Raw genomic sequence first — 22,795 nt, forward strand, 5'->3', positions numbered from 1 at the left:
CAGTTCATCGGATTCTTCCATTGTGAAGAAATATTCAGATGTTGGTCATTTTTGAGTGGTGTTTGCGGGCCCCAACGGCAGTGGTCTAAATTCCTAATTCGTGTCGCGGGGACGAATATATCGACGGGACAATCGCCGTTGACGTGCTCGCAAAGCGGTACTCGTTTTGTCGACCTCCAAGGGGATGGTAGGCTGAGTCAAGTGCCCAAGCAGGTTTTGAACTCGCAGCCTTTGTTATTTCTAGCAGTTCTACCTTTAACCCCGAGCCACCTGGCAAGGAGACGTTTATATATTTTTTATCTTAGAGCAAAAGCCGCTTGAATCCAGCTATGGGCAGGTTTGCGTAGAGTTTTTTTTACTACCGCTCGTTGGGAAAAAAAAGCAACATTTTACTTGGCACGGACACATTGGCAATTCGGCGGAAACGGCGGTAGCACGGATGCGTTTGGCAGAGGCATCGAAGCGGTGATCGACGCATCTTAAGGACGGCTGCTCTAAAGGTTACTGCAATCAAAAGAGCTAAATACATTTTTTTCACGGCAGCGCTGGGGCATGGTGCGATTGGTATGGAGCGCATCGCTGGCATGATGGATCCTCACTTAAAACAAATCTGTGTTTGATGTATGCAATTAAGGTGCCTTTAATTGCTCATCGCTCGGATTCTTAAGAGGCTGTGCGACCCGATGAAATACATCTTACGCAGAACGTCGTTGCTCCGTCTTTCTTTTTCCGTTCCAGGAAGAGTGAAATTAGTTTTGATTGTGTGAAAAGTATCGCCGAAATTTCGAGCCGCGTACCCACCATAGGAATCTCGAATTTCCACTGTTGGATGAGGGCCACGAATGGAGGGTGAGCCCTGGCTGCGTACCCGCGTGAGCGTAGAGAAGGTTTGACTTTCAAAAAAGATTTAGCTTCGTTCACGCATTTGTTCGCGAAAACATTTCTTAAACTTTTGCCCTCTACTGTTTAGTTTGCACACCCAAGTGCAGCCGTTAACTGATCAATAAGTGAAAAGCATAAAATATTTAATGACTCTTAAATAATTCTTAATGTTACATGCTCTACGTTGTAAGTGCTAAAACGTCTTTTGGAAAATAATAGGATTTTTTTTAAGATGTAGATTTATAATGGCCTGTTCTGGCTGACGCTTCCATTTTACCGTAACCATTTTAAAGAATCCACTCACTTGAAAGTCTTTTGCAGAGATGGGTATAGACCCTTTTGGTTATAATACAGCGTGTCACGAACGCCAGCGCAGGCAGCAAACCCTCTCCATCTCCCCGGCAGCCGCGGAATTTCAATCATTTTTACTTCGTGTCTGCATGAATATGAAAGTGGTGAGGCTGATGATACAAGGGTGGCCTCCATTCATCTTTTTTTAAAATCGATCGAGTTAAGGAGCCTCACTTGCATTCTGGGACATTCTGTTCCCCCTTATTTGCTTCCTGAGCTCTGAAATGCTGCGTGTGCGTGTTTTGTGTTTGTGTGTATGTATGTTAAACTTCTTTTGCACCGTACGTAGCCAACCGTGATAATCGGAGGTGTGGGGGAAGGACCAAAAACTGCACACATAAAGCAGTTCTAAAGAAATAAGTTTAGAATTTGTACGCGTGTTGGTGTCTGTGTGTGTTTGTGGAGCGGTAGTGCAGCGGTTAGCGTGCTGCAATACGAACCTGGTGACCCTCGTTCGATTCCTGCTTACGACCAACACCAGTGACGATCATCCAAACCGATCTTGGGCCTCCTCTAGGTCGACTCGGCCTCGAATGAGTACCTGATGCGGTCTAAATATTGCCGTGAGAGAGACAAAGGTTGCTTGGCGTGGTGTTGGCCACACCACCGACTCATGCGATATATCGATCTGCCCTGATCCTCCCTGAGGTTGATTCAACCTTACGTGACTATTTGATGTGTTATTCTTGGTTCTTTCGGTAAAGTCACGTAGAAGGGAAATAATAAAATAATAAAAATAAAACATAATAAAATAAAATTCTCACGACGTTTCAGCCACAACACAAGCAGCCGTCCTCAGGTGAAGAAACAGAGCTGTCGGAAAGACAGCGTCCTCATTAGGACGCTGTCTTTCCCTTCTACGTGACTTTACCGAAAGAACCAAGAATATGAATCCCTGCAGTCACAAAAGCTTTAAATCGAAATTAATTTGACGTGTTGTCTAACGTTCGCATTGGTGAGACAAAGGTGGCCAGGCATGGTATTGGCCACAATACCCCCTCGTGTACCATGCCCTTCTTAATGGGCTGGCATGTGCAGCCACGCAAGAGTCTGTGTGGCAACACAGTTCCTTTACGTGTGTTTTGTGGAGGGTGGTGGTGTCGCGGGTTCGTGGTCGTTCCCTATGATCCCAACAACCTGGTTTGGATTCGCATCCATGCCCCAATATCAGTGGCAAATGGTGCCTGAACCTGTGGTAGGCTCCCCCGAGGTCAACTCAGACAAACATTCGTACTCAATGGATTATGGTCATGGACATGATCAGTTTGGAGAGACAAAGGTGGCTGCGTCTGGTGCTCGCCGCACCCAACATCCTTGTGCGCTGTGCCAACCTTAATAGGCACTTGCTAACAGCACTTGCCCCTGCAGTCAATAAGGATTAACGGGGCCGCCTTTGTCTCCGCATTGGTGCGTGCCCGCCTGTCAACTCTGCGTGTTTTTTCGCCGTTGAATGGGAGAGAGGGGCTTTTCGCGCTCCTAATGTATGCATGAGCATGTGGCTATTGCGACAAGGGCCACAAAAGCCCCGGTTTTTGCTTTCGCTTTGATTGGGGAAACGTGAATTTGGCGCCCAATTTCCCTTCCAACATGCTGGGGCAATGGCTCGTTGCCTTTCGCGGTGACTCACTGGCTCACGGGGAGGGGGGGGGGCAATGCTGTGTCAGCGGATGATTTAGTGGGTGACTCCAGCAACAGCGAGGTCTTCGGTTAAAGCCCCCCCCCCCGTATTATGGAAGTTCGTCACACAAGCCTTCCAAGCCAGTGACTCATCTGCCCCCCCCCCCCCCCCATTCAAGTTGCGGTGGCGAGATGTTAACTTCTTCACCTGGTGTACAGGAAGTCGTGGGTTTGTTCTCCCCGTGGTCGTGTGGAGTTTTCTTCGGGTTCTCCGGTTTTTCCATCCATATGTAGAAACATGCGTTTAAAGTGTATTTTGCTGCTATAATTTTCCGATTGATATTCCACTTGGTTCAGCTACCATTTGTGATAGCCAGGCCGCTTCTGAAAAAGAGCTATGTAGCTCAGTGGGCCTTATCTGGTCAAATAAAAAATGGTTTAGTTTAAGTCCAGGCCTAAGACCCTGACTCTGCTGCATATAACTGACAGCCCCTCCCAAGAAAATAATCTATGATATATCCATATGAAATGAAGTATCTCTCAAATAATTGGTTTGGGCTTTTACTGCGTGTTATTTTAATTGTTTTTGGACTTATCTTACATTCAGCTACACGTGCTAGGGGATTGCTCAGAAACTCGGCTGAGTAAGCGAGCTGCTCAGTTCAATTTGAGAAGAAGCTACCTTAAAGTCGGGTCCAAAAAATGTTGGCAGGGTTGTTAACACCGGCGGTGGCTGCCTTGCTTCGGCCTTTCCTCAAAGAGCATCGGGAAGGTGAGAGCTCGGCTAGAGCAGTTAAACGGATCAAATCGCTGCTCTGTTTTAACGTTTAAAGTAGTCCCTCGGTTAACGTTTTATTCCGTCCCACGAAAACTACTGTGAACCGAAAATAACCGTTAATCGAATTCACTTACGAGTTGGAAAATATGTAAAAATCTGCTGTATCCACTGCCAAAACAGAAAACCTAACGTGAACTAAAGCCAGTCGAGGTCTCAACGCTCATAAATGGACGTCGCTGATTGGCTGAGGGCATGGCTCAGCCACACCTATGACCGCTCGGATTGCCCGAAATTGGCGCCCGTGTGCATGACGTAAACCTACCGTTAATCAACATTGTAATGGTTAGTCAAAACCATGGTGTCCTGTGGGAGGCGAAAACGTGAACCAAAAACCGTTAACCGATGTCACTGTTAATTGAGGGACTACTCTCTTCATACGGTTCATAATCAAGGTTTGCTTTTTTTCTTCGGGTTAGATCGCGTGAAATATGAAGGTGTCGTGAACCCACCACCACTACCCGACACGGTCGCGAAAGGCCTGCGTGTTAAATTAAACAATTCACACGGTGGTCACCAACACTCTCTCTGGCCCGGTGACGTGAAGCGTGCCGGTGGCCACCTAATGAAGACCGGGTTTGACGCATTAGTTGTTTTTGTATTGTTGTTGTCATTGTAACCTTTCTGACCCCGTGCCCCTTTGCCGGACATCTGCGAAAACGAGCTTCGGAGCTCATCGAGTTTTTCCAGGAGTAAATAAAGATCCTGATAGTGACTAAAACCCCGCGTAACATTTGTTGTTTACAACGTTGGCTGCGTCAGGGCGCCTCCCTTGATTTTTGTATCGCCCCCCCCCCCCCCTTACAGGGCTGATAAGAAGTCTTGCAGTCTCCCGATGTTCTTAAAGAACCCCCCTGAGCCAGTGTGAGCCGCCTCAGCCGAGCTGCCATGTTTAGGATTGTTGGGGCTTTACGGAATTGGACATCGGTGTGAAATACTGGACAAGTCTGTGAAAAAATTAACCCGTAAAAACAAAGTTTTTCACTATAAATCCTTTATATGCGTGGCATCGGGGCAGCTAGAGTCCTCTCGTCCTCTGGCTTGAGATGGCTGCCACCTATGGGTTAGATGATTGTGTGCCAGCATTAACCAATTGGTAAATAAATATTTTTAAAAAATTCCCTAAACAGTGGAAAATTTTGGGGACCTCATTTGCCAGTAAAAATATGATAATTGGTTCTTTACCCTTCTATCTGGCAACAAAACTGACACCTTTTTGCAAGGAGTCATGTTTGCATAGACCGCAATACCTGCAGTCATAATACAAACAAAAGAACATAACTCTGATAATGTGCACTGTCCTTGAAGTTGATTGGTCCACACCCGAGACAGCTTTCCTTCGAGCCTAGTCTCATATGGGTTGGACCAGATGACGCCAAAAGGCGCACAACTCAAGGACAATGCACCATCAGAGTATGAGAGCTCGGGGCAAGCATCTACACTATGGGGACCTCATTTGCCAGTAAAAATATGATAATTGGTTCTTTACCCTTCTATCTGGCAACAAAACTGACACCTTTTTGCAAGGAGTCATGTTTGCATAGACCGCAATACCTGCAGTCATAATACAAACAAAAGAACATAACTCTGATAATGTGCACTGTCCTTGAAGTTGATTGGTCCACACCCGAGACAGCTTTCCTTCGAGCCTAGTCTCATATGGGTTGGACCAGATGACGCCAAAAGGCGCACAACTCAAGGACAATGCACCATCAGAGTATGAGAGCTCGGGGCAAGCATCTACACTATGGGGACCTCATTTGCCAGTAAAAATATGATAATTGGTTCTTTACCCTTCTATCTGGCAACAAAACTGACACCTTTTTGCAAGGAGTCATGTTTGCATAGACCGCAATACCTGCAGTCATAATACAAACAAAAGAACATAACTCTGATAATGTGCACTGTCCTTGAAGTTGATTGGTCCACACCCGAGACAGCTTTCCTTCGAGCCTAGTCTCATATGGGTTGGACCAGATGACGCCAAAAGGCGCACAACTCAAGGACAATGCACCGAGCTCTCATACTCTGATGGTGCATTGTCCTTGAGTTGTGCGCCTTTTGGCGTCATCTGGTCCAACCCATATGAGACTAGGCTCGAAGGAAAGCTGTCTCGGGTGTGGACCAATCAACTTCAAGGACAGTGCACATTATCAGAGTTATGTTCTTTTGTTTGTATTATGACTGCAGGTATTGCGGTCTATGCAAACATGACTCCTTGCAAAAAGGTGTCAGTTTTGTTGCCAGATAGAAGGGTAAAGAACCAATTATCATATTTTTACTGGCAAATGAGGTCCCCATAGTGTAGATGCTTGCCCCGAGCTCTCATACTCTGATGGTGCATTGTCCTTGAGTTGTGCGCCTTTTGGCGTCATCTGGTCCAACCCATATGAGACTAGGCTCGAAGGAAAGCTGTCTCGGGTGTGGACCAATCAACTTCAAGGACAGTGCACATTATCAGAGTTATGTTCTTTTGTTTGTATTATGACTGCAGGTATTGCGGTCTATGCAAACATGACTCCTTGCAAAAAGGTGTCAGTTTTGTTGCCAGATAGAAGGGTAAAGAACCAATTATCATATTTTTACTGGCAAATGAGGTCCCCATAGTGTAGATGCTTGCCCCGAGCTCTCATACTCTGATGGTGCATTGTCCTTGAGTTGTGCGCCTTTTGGCGTCATCTGGTCCAACCCATATGAGACTAGGCTCGAAGGAAAGCTGTCTCGGGTGTGGACCAATCAACTTCAAGGACAGTGCACATTATCAGAGTTATGTTCTTTTGTTTGTATTATGACTGCAGGTATTGCGGTCTATGCAAACATGACTCCTTGCAAAAAGGTGTCAGTTTTGTTGCCAGATAGAAGGGTAAAGAACCAATTATCAGTGGAAAATTTTGGAAACATTTTTTCACGAAAATTCATTGTCACGCACTACGAGTCTGTGTGCAAAATGTCAGCTCGATTGGATCACGGGAAGTGGGTTAAAAAACGACCGAAAGATTTGCACGGTCCTAAGCAAGCAAGCAAGCGAACTTAATATAAAGGATTTAAAAAGAGCTTCCTAGCTCGTCGGATTCCTCCAGCATAAATAATTCGGATTCTGAATTGCCCCATGGCTGGTTGAGCCGAACTTAGATGACGTGTAGAGAATTTAACATGTAGGCTTTGGCTACCAGTATTATCCATGGTAGAGTTTTTCTGGGTTAGATCGGGTAAATATAAATTTGTTGTTAAACACCGAAACAGCCAATTAGTAAGGTTTGTCATGGAAACAAAACATGCCAATTCGTCAGTAGTACAGCACACCGGTGTGTGGGAGATTAAACCCTCAACATATACAAATCGAGTACGACCTTTCAGCAGTAATTACAACCAGCATCATCAGGCGATAGCGAGAGTTATGACAAACCTTACTAATTGGCTGCGTCAAGTGGTGACGGGTTTAACATAAGATTTATATTTACGCGATCTAACCCAAAATAAAACCTCATGTGTAGAGAATTGCTCCGTGCAGTGAGAGACGCGTTCCGTGCAGGCCTCGCCTATTTGATCATCCCCCTTCCCCCCCTTTTCACCGATGTGCAAGCCGCACGCACCCTGAGCCAGATCCGTTCTGGGTTTATTTCTTCCTCCCCCGCGATGCTTTCGTACGCCGGCAGTGCGGACGCTGCAGCGGTACGAATCGCCGCCGTTGAACATGTGCTCTTCGTTGCGCCGATTTTAAATTGAATTCCTTCCTCGCACACGTCTGCATCATCTCCGCGGCTCGCTTTCACGACGTTACAAAAAGCTCTCCAATGTGAAGGCCGAGCAATCGTTTTTTGCAAGAATGTTCCTTTTGCCGTCACGCGCAGCATGGTCGTGACGAGAGACGGTCAAAAAACGGCTTTGCTCGGCGATATTGGAAATTCCTGCAACTTACTGCGTTATTGTTTTCCAAGCGTGGTGTGTCATCTTTGGCTGAAATCTTTTAACGGTTTGAAATTAACAAAAAAAGCATTGGCCGTTCAGATTTAGTTTCATGCTTGTTCACATTTCTAATTGATGTCAGCTTAAGAAAGTCACTTCAATACGACCTATTAGCCTCTTCAAACTGTTTCCCATCTCTCATGGTCTTGCCATGAAACAATCCACCCAGCTCCCATACGTGGGCAGATTTCATCATTCCATCTCGGTGGATGAAACCTCGGGCATTTTCTCACCTTTGACCGCCGCTGTTACATTAGTCTCGACCATTTTAGCGACATGTCCTGCCCAAGCCCACTTACATTCACAATCAGAATGTTATCTCTAACTTGGGCCTATACCAATATGATACTAACACCAATTATATATTTTCTACCTGTTCCCGCACCTCGGATTAGCATGGTTGGCTTCGTACGGTCCGAGAGAAGTTCATCATACATATTTAACGTATCTATCACAGAGGCATCAAACATGCTGCACTGTAACAGAAGGCAAGCAATGGGGAAATGTGCTGCAGAGGATCTATACCGGCATATTTACTTATTTACCATCATGAATATTTGGTGGCCGAGATGTAACAAGGCGGTGCATATTTAATCGGCGGATCATAACCTTGCGAATAATCCGAACAGCATTGCTCGTTTGTGAGGTCATCGATCGTTTAGAGCAGCGTTGCTCTCGGAGTGCAGTCCGGGGGAGTTTCCAGGGTTGGGGGGGCCAGGCGGTCCACGAGCCGAAAACTTTGAGAAATGCTGCGCTGGAGCTGTGGCTTGTCAAACGGAATTGCGAGAGATCCGGTTAACGTTAAAGTGGCTCTGCTCACGATGGCTGTTGCAGAGCATTAAGGCATCAAGTGGGACATCCTGGGCTCAGATCCGGGTTTCAGCCGCCCGTGATCGAACCGGGTTTCTCAAGTGCGGTGAGTTGATGGGTTAAATCCGGGCCATCAATGGCCGCACACAGTTGTCATCACCATCATCATCATCTGTCCCTTCTATCAGCTGATTAGCGATGATTGGGCTGAACGAATTCCCACCATGCTCCTCTTTCTTCAGCTGCTTCAGTCTCGGTCCTTTTTCTTCTAGATCTCTCACCACTGCATCTATCGCGCCGGTTTTTTGTCTTCCCCTACTCCCGTTTCCTTCCAACTCCGCGCGCGTCGCCAAGCGCAGGGTGTCCCGTCCGGTCTCATTCTCATAACGTGTCCGACGGACCACCACGGTCTTTCGCGCACAAAATACCGTGACGTAAATGTTTATTTTCACCCAGCTCTAACGTATCCTCTCGTTCCTTGAGGCCTAACCTTCGTCGAACCGTGGCACTCTTCACCGAGTGTGAAGGAGGTCTTGTCGAGTGTTTTTGGGGGGAGGTGGGGGAGAGCATGGAAGGGGGGAGAGATAGACGATAGTTTGGCGATGTATTTAATTCCAGCTCGTGTCTGGCTGTGACCTGTTGCCGTTGCCGCTGCTGCCACGGCTCTTTTTGCGAGATATCCGGGGGGGGGGCTTCTCCGTGGTTCGTGGCACAAACTCTGATGGCACAGCTGGAATATAATTGCATCTTTAAAAAAACTAAAATACACGTTTGGAAATGTCAAAAGACTCAGAAAGTTAGAGTTGTGAAGTTAAATGTTTTGTGAAATGTCTTCACCTGCAGGATATAATACATTACAGCTTTTTTTCTTCTTCTGAAACAGATTGTTGCCAATTTTTTTTAATTCTACCACTGTGCTTGCTCGCCTACGGGAATCCTAGCTGTGAATTGCTGATAAGAAGCGTGTGCCTCTATAGGCTGAAATGTAGCGCAAAGCTTCGCAAAGGAGGCAACTTAGCTTCGTTTATGGCTAAGACCTTGGACGGATTTCAGTGGACCCGCCGACACACACACACACACACGCTCACAGCTGTTAGTGATGTCTTCTTTTGCAGTGTCTGGGTCAAGTGAAGCAGACATTGCCCGCGTGATGGGGAATTGCGTACGGCGGACAATCACAACAACGCTCCAATGCCCTTTATTTATCCAGCGCCCCACTCACTCAAGACTTTTTATCTTAGTTTATCCAAGAGGGTTTCCGCTGCGACATTTCGCCAATTACATGAATGTACACGTGTGTGTATGTTGAACTTGACGAGTCTCCGATGTGTTGTTCGGCACGGCGTTCAACTTTTCTCTCCGCGCGCTGGGAGCTTTCTGCAGGAACTGACTTTTCAGTCACACGAGACAAAGATTCCCCCGTGTCGCCTGAACAACCTGTTGGAACAAGTGCTGTTAGCGAGCACCGATGAAGGCCGGCACGGCACACGAGGTAGTGGGTGGGCAGCAACCACGCCTTTGTCACACCAGTGGCGATGTTTACACACTGCACCAGGTACTCATTTGAGGCTGAGTCGACCTAGGGGAGGTCCGGGACCGGTTCAAATAATCGTCACGGGTGTTGGCCATGAGCGGGAATCGAATTCGGGTCACCGGGTTCGAAGCACGGCGTGTTAACCGCTACGCTACCTTTCCGCAATTGCACGCAACAGCGAACGGCTGTGCTGGCACATTAATGATTCACACGTCCGATTAGCACGGTTGGCTACGTATGGTGCAAAAGAAGTTCAACGTACATTCAATAAATGTTGGCATGTGGGAGGAAACTGGAGTACTCGTAGAATATCCACCGAAGCTTTGTACAGATGTATTTAAGAATCCGTTGCCATACTGCCTTCTCCTATCCACCTTGCAGCCTAATTCAGGGGCACGTTTTTATTCAAGACTCAATATATATTTTTATATAGTGGTAATTCTGGCAGTCCCTGGTGGCAGCAGAGGCCACGTGAACTATTATGTACAACTCGTATGACTAAAAATAACATGTGACAGAAATCAAGGGATTCTTACACCGACAGTGTGATGCACGTATCGCGGAATTGAGAATTGATCATAATAACGGTCATAATATATATTTTTTTGCCGTTCAGCAATTCTCTCTGCTGGATGACAGCCCCCCACAAGTCAAGTTAACCACGCGAGTCGTTTGATCATACTTCACCACCCTGGTCAGTGCGGCCTTGTGAAGGGAGCGCGTCCACGATGGGGTCAGGTTTCGCTCTGCACTGCTGCGAAGGGCATGGCCGGTGAATCTAAATCGGGTGATCCGCGGGTTCATCGCGAGCGGTTCACCAACCACCGCGGCACCGCTCTCTCTCCGCACCTGTAATTGACACTTGCGGTTTTTTTTTGGGATGAAAGAATCCTTCGTACCTACTTGCTCCTCGCAGTATCTTTCATCGTGACGATGCGAATACGTTGAGGGGTTTAACAAAAAAAATTGAGGAAAAATGTTTTTTGTTCCGTCATTGAGAGTTGCAAGTGGGGTTTATGTTTAAATGTATTTATCAAAATAGCAGGTGGCAGACCTGGGGGTGGGGGGGTGGGGAGACACACACAAAAGCCGCCTTTGTAGATGTCGATGAATGTAGCAAATTAGACAGGGAAGTAAAACCACTGGAAGCCACCTTTTCCGCGCAATTGGCCTCTCTCCATATGCAAATGACAACGCTCGCTCTCCTTTGCTCTCTGCGGGCGCGTGCCAGCTGATTATAGTTGGCTTTGCAAAAAAAAAACTAGTTCATGGAAAAAAAGATTTCCATCGTCATTATTAACACGAACACCGCTTTATGTCAGATGTTCGGAATAATATGGCTGGCAATGGCTCCTACTTCAAAGTCATTGCTGGCAGCAAATCTGGTTCAAAGCATATAGGGCAACCAGGTTGGCTGACAGAGATTACGAAGGACCTCCGTTCTGTCTCATTATATATATTAATAGATATATTTTTTCAGTCTCTCAGCCAATTGGCCTTCCTGACTTATGCTCACCATCACCATTGGTTTAAATAAGCACATTTTCACGCAGTCTCATCAGCGGAATCCAGACTGCTAAAGAAATGCTGCTGGTTTTTCCCTACACTATTGGCAAGGGCACTCCATCCACACGACATGGACACAAAAACTATTTTTATAAAAAATTATCGCCGTATACACCGTATGTATCGCACGCGATGGGGTGCATTTGACAAATACGACTCCCATCTCTTGTGATCCATCAACCGCAACTGCAAGCGACTGGATTACAGATGTGCGGCATTGGTGCTCGTATCTTTGGCCCCCCACGGAAACAAACACAAATTATATTCTTGCCTCTGCGGCGCGTTTCCGGATTCGCGCCGCGCGCGCGCGTGCGTGTGGGACTTGGCAATCGCGTCCCGACGTTTCGCTCACCGGAGCCGGGGAGCTTCTTCGGGGAGGCGCAAGTTTCGCCGGCACGGTGAGGGAAACTGTCGGGACGCGGAGCGGGGCGACGCCGTGGTAACGACCCGAAAAAACACATCGGAGAGCTACGCAGCGTAGACAACCGTGACAAACCTGTGCAGCCGAAACGAGTTTCTCTTGTAACCAAGCTTCTCCAAAGCTAACAGAGCCAGCCATCATTATGAAGGCGTTCAAATGAAAATCAATGAGCACACCCTACCGCCCGCTGCCAATAATATTGGCGTGCGGCAGTAAAAGTAATATAATTAAAAGATGGCATTTAAGCGTGCGATTGCCAGCTATGTGCCAGGGCATGTCACTGTAGTAACGGTATTGATGTGCATACCAAGTCACGCCTATCCCCCCGGCGTGTAAAGTGCGCTTTTGCGTGCGTGCATGGGTGGGTGGGTGTGTGCTTGCGTGCGTGCGCTACTGTGGGGACCGGTCGCGTAACGGTTGAGATCGTTGCGCAACGAACCTGGCGACCCGCTTATGGCCAACGCCGGTAACGATTATCTGAACCGGTCCTGGGCCTCATTTGAGTCGACTCGGTCTGAAATGAGTACCTGGTGCATGATGTGTAAACATCGTCCACCGGGGGAGACAAAGGCGGCTGTGCATGGTTCTGGCCCCCCACCCTGGCCTTCACGGGTGCTCGCTGACAGCACTTGTTAAGGCTACACGGGAGGTCTTTGTGTGCTACTGGGGAACGGAGGCGCCGTGGTTAGCACACTACAGTTCGATGCAAGTGACCTGGGTTCGATTCCTGGCCACAATTAAAACCGGTGACAGTTGAGAATCTGTAACGAGTCTGAGCCTCCCCCTAAGTCGACTCAGGCTAAAATGAGTAGCTGGCATGATATATAAAAATCAGCACCAGGGAAACAAAGGTGGCCGAGTACACGTGGTGCTGGCCACCCCTAACCCCTCATCTGCTAGGCTGGGCTTAATAGGGGCTCGCAAACAGCGGGTGTTCTAACTGTAAGGATGAACGGAGGATATTCTTTGGGTCTTTCGGTAAAGTCACGTAGATGGGTTCAAAGAAAATAACTAAATAAAAAACTACGACGTTTCGATCGCAACACAAGCGGTGATCATTGTGTTTTTCCTGTTGATGACCGCTTGTGTTGCGATCGAAACGACGTTTCGTGTGTTGCGTAGTTTTTTTGTTATTTTGTTATTTTCTTTGAACCTATCTTCGTGTTTTACCTACGTGACTTTACCGAAAAAACCTAAGAATATGAATCCTTGCAGTCACGAAAGCTTCAAATCTAGAACTATCCTCGTGACTTTACCGAAAGACCCAAATAACTTGAATTCCTGCAGTCACGAAAGCTTCAAGTCAAGATTTTAACGGAGGATGTTTGCTCGTTGCTAGAATAATAATAATTTTTGACGTAGAATCGCGGACGAGTGGAGCGGTAGGCGCCGTTCTTGGAGTACTTCTTGCGCAATGATAGTGGAGGACCACAGGGTTTGAATCCCAGCCAGAGCTGCTTCAATGGCAATTGATGTCCAATAATTTCATGGAGGCCTTCATCTAGCGGTGGATGTCAAACACATGGTGCTGTAAATCATCAATCACCAATACAATAAAACGTGTTTGTAGTCTTTTTTTTCTTTCAATTAGCACTTGAATCCCCGCCGGGAGTTTTGGTGGGTGAAGTGAGTCCCTTATTGTGCAGTCAAATTCCCAGGATACTTGACCGTCAACTGAATTTACCGAAGCGGTCGGCTTTTAATGCATGCACGCATCTGCAAACAAGCAAACGAATGAGCGGCTCAGTGAATGAACCGTGTAGACACTTTTCAATGTTTGCCTCCCGCGCTCTCCCCTGCCTGTCATTTTCAAAAGGCTCTGTTCCCCTTGGCTAGCCTCCTGTCACTTGCGATTGACTTGGGTTTGAAAGCTCGGCTTTCAGGACGCAAGACTGGCGGATTTCTTTTCCCCAGTTACCCAGCCTACGGCTTGTCTCACAGAGGGCTCCCAAGTTTTAAACCAATTTTCTTTCCAAGCCAAGGTGTATGATTCATTTTATAATAATTTTTTATTCTTACAGTTATTTTTTTGTTTTCCTCCTCCTCCCCCGCATGGCTCAATGCGAGATCAAAATCAAAATATGTATTTATACTGGAGGAATCCGATGAGCTCTAAAGTTCTTTTTCACGGTTGTCCAGTAGGAGTGCAAAGTATTGGAAACTTAAGCAAATGACTTAAAACATTTAACCAAAAAGAAACTTTTATTTTACCAGGTAAGGCCCACTGAGCCGTTGGCTTATTTTTCAGAAGCGTCCTGGCCAGGAAATGAGAGCTCAACGAAGTTGCCTCCTTACGCCCATGCGAGTCGTGGTGGGTTAATTGATCGTTTTTCGCCAAGCTGATCAGTGCGAGTTGATGAAGGCGGCGAACATAGGTGCGGGACCATATGAGTACAGTCTAACAGTGGATTTTTTTGCACTGCCTTCTGTTGCTCGCAGCGCAGCCCCACAGCAGCCGATAGGACGTGCTATGATGGTGGTTTCCCAGACATTCAATTTTCTATTCACAATCTTAGACTCAAATACAATTTTGCCTGATTTGAGGAGTCCAATATTCTGAGAAATATATTAGTGTTTATATAATTCAGTCACGATCACCCATGTGTATCAGGTAAAAATCAGTTCTATTCTTTGCGCGTGCATTTTTCATCACACTCTGGTCGATTTACACCAATGCACTGTTGAATCCCTTTTGGTTGTCTTGTTGATTCATTTGTCCCTGCCATAGGAATGTGGAATTACCATGACTGGCGCGTGACCGCCACTGGAGATGAGCACTGCCCCCGCGTGTTTGGTTGAGCAATGGAACCCTGAGCTTCGAATTGAAATAGGATATCGATTTCACTCATTGTTTACAGCAATATAAGCTTGTTGCTTTATGTAATACATTCCGATAATTAAAAATTATAGCTCTTTACAAAGTTCAAACCTAGTATGGAAAAAAAATAACAACAAAGTATACTCAAAAATTCCCTGCAGAATGTTTTCTTATTCTTGAAATTAAATTTATGAATGCTGTTGAAATATGAATGCTATTGAGATTGTCCGCCATTCTCTATCCGCTGCTCGGTGAACGTCGGCATCGAAATTTGCCCCGGAGGATGCCGAAGAATGATGCCGCAGGGCTTTTGCGTGTGCCGTTTCGGCCGTTGCATTCTGCCCGTGTACACGGTGCGCAAACCAGGCGGGCAATGCATGTTTAATGCGATTGGATAAATATAGCACGGTGTGTAACATATGCCAGGGTAATTAGCTTATTATAGATGTAGTGACCCATATCAGTTCATCATGGGCGCGTACGGATGGACAGCGAGTGTACGCGTGTGCGTGCGTATGCGTGCGTGGGGAGCGATGGCGCAACGGTGAGCGCACTGTGCTACGGACCCCAGTGACCCGAGTTCGAATCCTGCTGATGAAAAATAACAGTGATGAATATCTGAACCGGTCCTGGGCTTCTCCTAGGTCGATTCAGCCTCAAATGAGTACCTGGTACGTTGTGAAAATATAGCCGCTAGGGAGACAAAGGCAGCCGGACGTGGTGCTGCCCCACCACCCCCTCGTGTGCCGTGCCGGCCTTCGAAGGCGCCCGCTAACGGCACTTTCCCCAAACAGCCCGTTAAGTCTACACGGATGATCTTTGTCTATTTGTGTATGTGTGTTTAAAATGCAGCTGACAGTGTGCACCGCTCTTCGATCTTGTTGGGACCCCGGGTTTCATTTCTGACCGTGACGCACAGCACACCATTGCCAATCGGTATTCCATGGCTTGGCTTGAGCCTCCCACGGGGCAACTTGGCCTGCAGTTAGCAGCTGCCGTGCTGGGCGCTGCCATCTAGGAAGGCGAAAGCGCCGTCCGTGCGTTGCTGGCCACGCCACACGCCCGCCCGCCCGCCGCCTTGCGCGACACGTTGGCTTGAATAGCAATACAAATAATGCTAATTTACAGGTCTGTTCCAAGCCGCTGCTGGATGAATGTTTCTCCCTCGCAGCCGTTGTCGGTCGGGGGCGGAGGGGGGGTTGTTGTTTTTGACCATACTTCGTTCCGCCGGTCAGTGCGGGGGTTGGTGAAGCATTGGTTCAGGCGTCACTTGGCGCCGACATTGGCGGCGAGAGCGAGAATGGAAGTTGGATCACTGGGTTTGTTGTGGAGTGCGCCAACCATTGTGCCACCGCTCTCCGCGATACGTAAAAAGACGAAGATCCTCCCCGCATAGCATGACCAGACTCTTTTGAGGCAAGTGCTCTTTGCGAGTAGCACCTATGAGGGCAGACACTGCGCACAAAAGGGTGCCCAACACCACAGCCTTTGTCTCCCCAGTGGCGATGTTTTACGCATCGCACCGGGTACTCCTTTGAGGCCGAATCGACCTAGGGGAGGCCCAGGACCGGTTCAGATAATCGTCCCTGGTGTAGGCCTTGAGCAGGAATCAAACTCGAGGTCGTTGGGTTTGTAGTGCAGCATAGTGCTAACCGCTACGCTGCGGCTCCCCAAAAGCGCCCACATTCACACAGTACGAGCATACACGCACACAGTACACGCGCACACAGTACACGCGCACACATGCACAGTGCACAATGCCCCTCCCTACAAGTGGTCGTTGTAAAACAAAGCGATTGAGCGTTCACTCTGAGTGAGGCTCAAACGGGCACTTATCAGCCGTAAAAGGGAGAGAGAAGACATACCAGTTGTCAAGTTCAATTAATAAGCGCGTTTTTGTTTAAATTAACATCTCGCTTACCCGCCCGTGACGCGGGGGTCCCTTTCGGTGAGCGTTGTGTAGAGTCGTCGTTCATTGCCAAAGTCGCGAGGTAGCCGTTAATTGATCAGGTTGTGGTCTGTTCAGACAGGCACCTGGTGATGGAAAACGAGGGTGGAAATGCAAGAAAGGGCATGAAATAAGAACCATGCATGTACACACCAAAGTATTATACCGTGTAAGAAAAAAAAGTAAAGCAAATGCGTTGGCATTCCGCACAAGTGAAACGTTAAAAGGGCTTTTGACCGAATTGGGTTTTCGGAAAATAGAGCGAAGGTCTTTTGAGACGTTCACGATGAATCGCCAACTGACTTGACCTTCACTTGGGATTGAATTTTTTTTTGCTATCGTAATTTTTGGCGGAATTAAAAGATTTACGGCGAGTCGATTGCCGTCTTGATTAAACAATTTCCAGATTTTATGCTTTGTATGCGAAAGAGCAATATAAAATGTAAACGTTACGTCACGTTTGTTTGAAAGCACCAAACCCTGGAAATAAATCTTGGCGATCACCGTGCGATTAAACCGCGGTCACCAATGCTCTGCGCGGAAACTCGTTACGTAAATTAGTTTTTAAATTAAATTTTTTGCCCAGCCCATCCTCGATGGAGACAAAAACGCCAATTATCACTCGTATCGGATGAGTGATAATTGGCGAACCATTACTTCTAAAGTGCGTAAGGCGCGCCATCTAGTTTTCGTGCCATTTGGATTTTGTACCATCCAGTTTTTGTGCCATTTAGATTTGGAGCAGAGTTCATAGCTGATCAAGGGGTGGGTCTCCATTGCCATCCGAAACTGATCCCCGGCTTGATGTGAAGCTCATTATTATTATGATGATTCCGCATGTTTACCCAGAAAAGCCTCACTGAGCCTCAGCAGGTGGTCTGCAGGCAGGAGACGACGATTGCTTTGTCTATAATGATCCCAGTCGAGGGGTAAGCCAACACCAATGGAGACTAGGCTCTAAGAAAAGCCGTCTCGGGTGTGGACCAATCAACTTCAAGGACAGTGCATATCATTATCATCATCAGAGTTGTTTCTTTTTGTTTGCATTTTTTACTACTTGTGTTGTGGTTATTGCAAACATGATGCTTTGTATAAAGGTGTCAGTTTTTTGTACCAGTTGAAAGGGTAAAAACCTATCACTAGATCCCAGTCGAGTTGCTTGCGGGTGTACTTCGAATTTGGCAAATTTGGACCCCCGACACCAGCACACGACGGGCTACACTTGCGAATGACGTCACGGGATCTACGAGGTCCACTGTGAAGCAGACGGGTCCGTGGCATCGTCGCGGTTGTTACACCCCCAGTTCTCATGAGGGCGCCGCGGTGGCAAGATGTTAACTATCTCGCTTGGTATACAGGAGGTCGCGGGTTTGATCTCAACCCTGATGCCTGTATATTTGGAGTTTGCGTATTCTCCCCGTGGTCGCGTGGATTCTTCTCCGGGTCCTTCGGTTTTTTCCTCCCCATTTAGAATCGGTTTCCATTTAGACTATTTTGGCTGCTGTACATTCCCACGTGATAAGCCACTTTGTTGAGTTATCATTTGTGATGGCCAGGTCGCTTCCGAAAAAGAGTTAGGGCCTTTACCTGGTAAAATAAAATAAAAATCAGGGTGTCCGCGAGATTCGAATCGCGAACCTCTGCAACGAGCAGCGAACTCACTCACCCTGAGCCACAGCACCGCCCGAGGTTGTCGTGGTGGAGTGATTAATGGATTAATCGATCCCAATACAATGTCGATTTTTACGATCCAAATACATGCATCAAATTGCTCATAAGTATTCACTTTTTAAAAAAATACATATACGTTGTGCGTAATGGGTTTGCATGAGCATCTCCGACCACTAGATGCTCCGAACATTCACAGAATATCTTGAAAACGAAAAGATATCATTATTAATTTGACCGAATCGTGACCTTGAATTGCGGAAAATTGCTCAAATCACTTATGCGGCGTCCAATCCACACCGCGACTTGGAAAACGACGCCAAATTTCCCCTCTAGCCCCGCCTCCACTCCCGCCCTAAACAACCAACTCGGCAGATGTACAATGGGGCACAGCGCGGCTTTGCTACACGATGCATTGTGACAGTTACTCGCGAACGTTGAAAGATTTATCCCGTGCACGGGCTAATGAGTGTGATGCATTAGTCATCGCTGCAGCACAGAGAGTGCTGCTGGGTTTACTGGGGTCGGTGGGGGCGCTCGGAGGGGCCCGCCGGTGGCTGTCGGGGAGGACTGGGGAATTTGGTGGCACTCTGCTCGCAGGCGTCAGACGAATTATTACCACGCTTGAGTGAGAGAGACGGAATGTGAAAACCGTCGCCTCTGCAAACCGATCGTGTGCGCCGTTCGGCTTGGCGCGGTGTGCGTCTCGCGGAGGACTCTGCCGCGGGTTGTTAGCGGTTTAACGACACCAGAGTTTTCAATGCCGAGCTCGCCCGACGGATTATTTACAGAGGAGTGGTTGCACTACCCGATATTGCAGCTGATTAATAAAAGGGGTTGTTTGACGGTTCTGCAGTGGCAGCAGTGCACATGCACGAATAACAGAGAGGTTGATCTCTCTGTATGAACGAGAGACCGTTCGTTGCCCCAGATGTCCCCTATTATATATACAGTCCAGTATTTCCTTATAGGGCAGTGTTATTGACGAAGATTTTGAGTTTTTTCGTCGTTGTTTTTGTTCGCTGACATTAAAACATTGCTCATGAAACAATAGGTCATCGGCTGCTGTCTTGGCACGCAGCCATCGCGTAATGGTCACCACAACTGGACTCGCGATCTAGAGGTCGCCGGTTCAACGCAATCTCCCAGCGCGTCAGTTTACACCACGGCGCGAGCAGCCTCTGTCCACCCAGCAGCGCACACAGGCACACCACGGCGATTCTCATCGGCAGGTCGCAAGGCGGTGGGGTGAATTGTGGGTAACTCCCACCGCTTACAAGATGCTTGCTTGGCGTTATCAGAGTAAGTGAAATACTCTTTGGAGGGGCTGCCTCTGCAGCGCCTTCTTGTTGGGGTTCTTCATCCGGCAGTGGCTTGGAGCTAGCAATTGCAGGGCTGCACCTTGGCCTTTTACGTTTGTACGTATAATTAATCCATGTTTGGTATGTTTTTTTAAATGCATTTGCAGGATTGCCTCGTTCGTTGATGAGTGCGCGTGGTCCAGACTGATGACGTGCATGTGCGTGTGTGTGGAGAGCGGTAGTGCACCGGTTGGCATACTGCCCTGTGAACCCGGCGACCCGAGTTCGATCTTGGCTCATGGCCACCAACATCAGACACCAGTGACGATTATCTGAACCGGTTCTGGGCCTCCTCGAGGTCGGGTGTGGAGACGGCCACCCACACCCTCGTGTGTGCCGTGCCGGCCTTCATAGGTGCTCGTGAACAGCACTTGCCCCAAAAGTCTGTTCAGGCTATACGGGGGATCTTTGTCTTGTTATGGTCTGCAAATAAATCCTTGTAGTCTAAAATCTGCTGTCAGAAATAAAGGGTAAGCAAATTTTGGTCCAAAGCCTCACAAATAATGATACCACAATTACATGGAATACTGTCATTCTGTCCAATTGCATTCTCTACCACCGAGGATTGAGTTGTGAGCCGGCAGACATTTTCGTAAAATATTCCAGATGTGAAAATAACAACCATTTTTGAAGCCTATATATTTACACACGTGGGTCTCAGTTTTAGTATTGTCACTCTCTAACATCATTGTCTTTTTTTTTTTTTACAAATTAAAAGCACATCTAATTGCGCGTGTCCTGACCTATTTATATAATCATAAAAAAAAACATGGAAAAGTCTAGCCTTTTTCAAACTTCCAATATATGAAGTAATCCCAATGCCGAGTTGGTCGTAGGGATCTTTTGACCATACTTCACCACGCTGGGCAGTGCAGATTGTTGAAGGAAGGGGAGAGCAGTACCAGTTCTGAAATTAATCGCCAGTGGTGTTAGCCGCGGCCAGAATTTGAACTCGGGTCAGCGGGCTCGTAGTGTGGCATGCCAACCCCACTGCTACTGTCGCTCCACTCCAATTTAACAAATACACAAACAACCAAACGCTCTGTTATACAACGTCGTCGTCAGCGGGTTTATGTGCGCGCGTGCGCACGCACGCACGTGTGTCGTCGTTGTCGCTGCTCTTTTTTGTTTTTGCATCTTTCTCATATGCAGCCGTGTAGAAAAATGCTCCCCGACACGGCTGTAATGCGACTCGAATTGATTTACTGTGTTTCAGCCGGAGCCCCAAGTCACGCGCTGCGGCTCGGCCTCTTATCGCGGCCTTGTCAGTCCCACTGTTCCTGCGGGGGAGCGATACGACAGGTATTAGCGCGAAGGCGGCGGCTCATCTCCACCCCCCCCCCCCGTGTGTCTCCCTCCTCCCGCGGCAGTAGTTCACGTGGTGGTTTTGTTGTTGTTGCCGCCACTGCTGCTGCTGCTACCGCTGGGAACGCGTCCCAAATTGTCGGGGGGGGGGCGGTGCTGGGTCCCCGAGCTTTATTCGTGGGCGGCGTTCTGCTGACATCAACCGGTTTTTATTTTTTCCGAGGCAGCTGTCGCGTCAAGCGCGTGACGTTTTTATATCTAAATTCATTGACTACCCCCCCCTCACGCCCCCAAACAACAATCTACGCGCAATTGCGAGCACGTTGAACTCGCGAGACAGAGCTACGATCTCCCGGCGCGGCAGTCGAAGCCACGGGGCGAGTTTCTTTCATCCGCCGGCCCCACCCCGGCCCAGCGCCTCTGTTCACCTCAGCCAGTTGATCGTCGGCAGGTCCCGCACCTGCGATTTGGCACGGTTGGCCACGTACGGTGTGAAAGAAGTTGAACATCGGTTTCACACGTAGGCTTTTCGCGGCCAATATTATCCACAATAGAAGTTTATTTTGTCGGTTAGATCGCGTAAATATTAATGTGTTGTTCAACCCGCCACCACCAGACCAAGCCAATTAGTAAGGGTTGTCACGTAAACAAAACATGCCAATTAGTTACTAGTTTGGCACACCGGCAATTACAACCAGCATCGTCAGGCGACCGCCACAATTGTGGAGAAATCCTGTTTCGTTCTTTGATCGAGGGATGCACGTGATGTCATCAGCTCTGAGCCAATTAGGTACAAATACCAGAGGAAGGGGCTAATGTATTAATATAAATTACAATGGTTATCTATTGTTGGTTGGGTTATTTACATTTAATCAACATGCATAATGTACTTGCATTTCGCACATGCATGGTGGGGGGGCATAACGCACGGCAACTCTCATCTCATTCAAGACCATGTGGCCAACACGGAAGAGCAGGAGCCACACATTCTGTAGCGTGGCTGTCTGGAGCTGGCCCCCTACTATTGGGGGCTGCCTTCGCCAGCCGTGGCGTGAGGTCATTTTAGGGCTGCACCTTTACTTTTACCGATTTAGAGCTCCAATGCAGCATGAAATGTTTGAAATGTTTTAACGCCAGCATCCTTTTCTAGAGGACGCACAGGAATTGTCACTGCGGTGGTGGTGGGTGGGGGTTGACTGGCTCGGGTAGATATGCGACAGGGAGGAGACGTCTTCGTGTTTGTCATGAATGGAGTTTGGAGGAGGTAGATGGCCCATCCTCCTCCATCTTCCTCCAAACTCCATCCGAATTCCAGTCCGGGGCAGTGAAGAGGAAGATCGTGAGCACGAAGTAGAACAGGACACAAAGTCGGCAGACAACAAATTGGAAGCGAGTTCCAGAGGCAAGGGAGGCCGAGGACAAGCAGCAACTGTTCCATTGAGCAAACAGAATGTCGGCACTGTACTGGTGGTGTGGCTGAGCGCGATTGTTTATTCACACCTTCGTCTTCTTTATGCATTCATGCTTGCATTGCGTAATATTGGCCATTCACTTGGATTGTTCATTCATTTAGTCGCCCACGAGTGCGTTTTTAGCGAAATCCTCCGCTCTGATTTGATGTTTTGATTTGATGTGCGGAGAACGCTGGGGGCGACAACCCTCAATGTTAGCATATCCGCGCAAAGCCGCTCCTTATATCCGCACGCGTAAACA

The 22,795-nt window shown here is 47.9% G+C and overlaps 1 long non-coding RNA gene across 1 annotated transcript in view; it reads left to right on the forward strand.

Annotated features, from left to right (window-relative positions):
• The window catches only part of LOC133354529 (uncharacterized), a 213,025-nt gene that overhangs the window by 41,345 nt on the left and 148,885 nt on the right, over positions 1 to 22,795 (forward strand). Inside the window, exon 2 of the long non-coding RNA XR_009756597.1 lies at positions 20,994 to 21,079. This is a non-coding gene — a long non-coding RNA (uncharacterized LOC133354529). The remainder of the gene's footprint in view (positions 1 to 20,993; positions 21,080 to 22,795) is intronic.

Source organism: Lethenteron reissneri, chromosome 47 (assembly GCF_015708825.2).
Source record: "Lethenteron reissneri isolate LAM-NWPU_2019-01 chromosome 47, ASM1570882v1, whole genome shotgun sequence".
Taxonomy (NCBI): Eukaryota; Metazoa; Chordata; class Hyperoartia; order Petromyzontiformes; family Petromyzontidae; genus Lethenteron; species Lethenteron reissneri.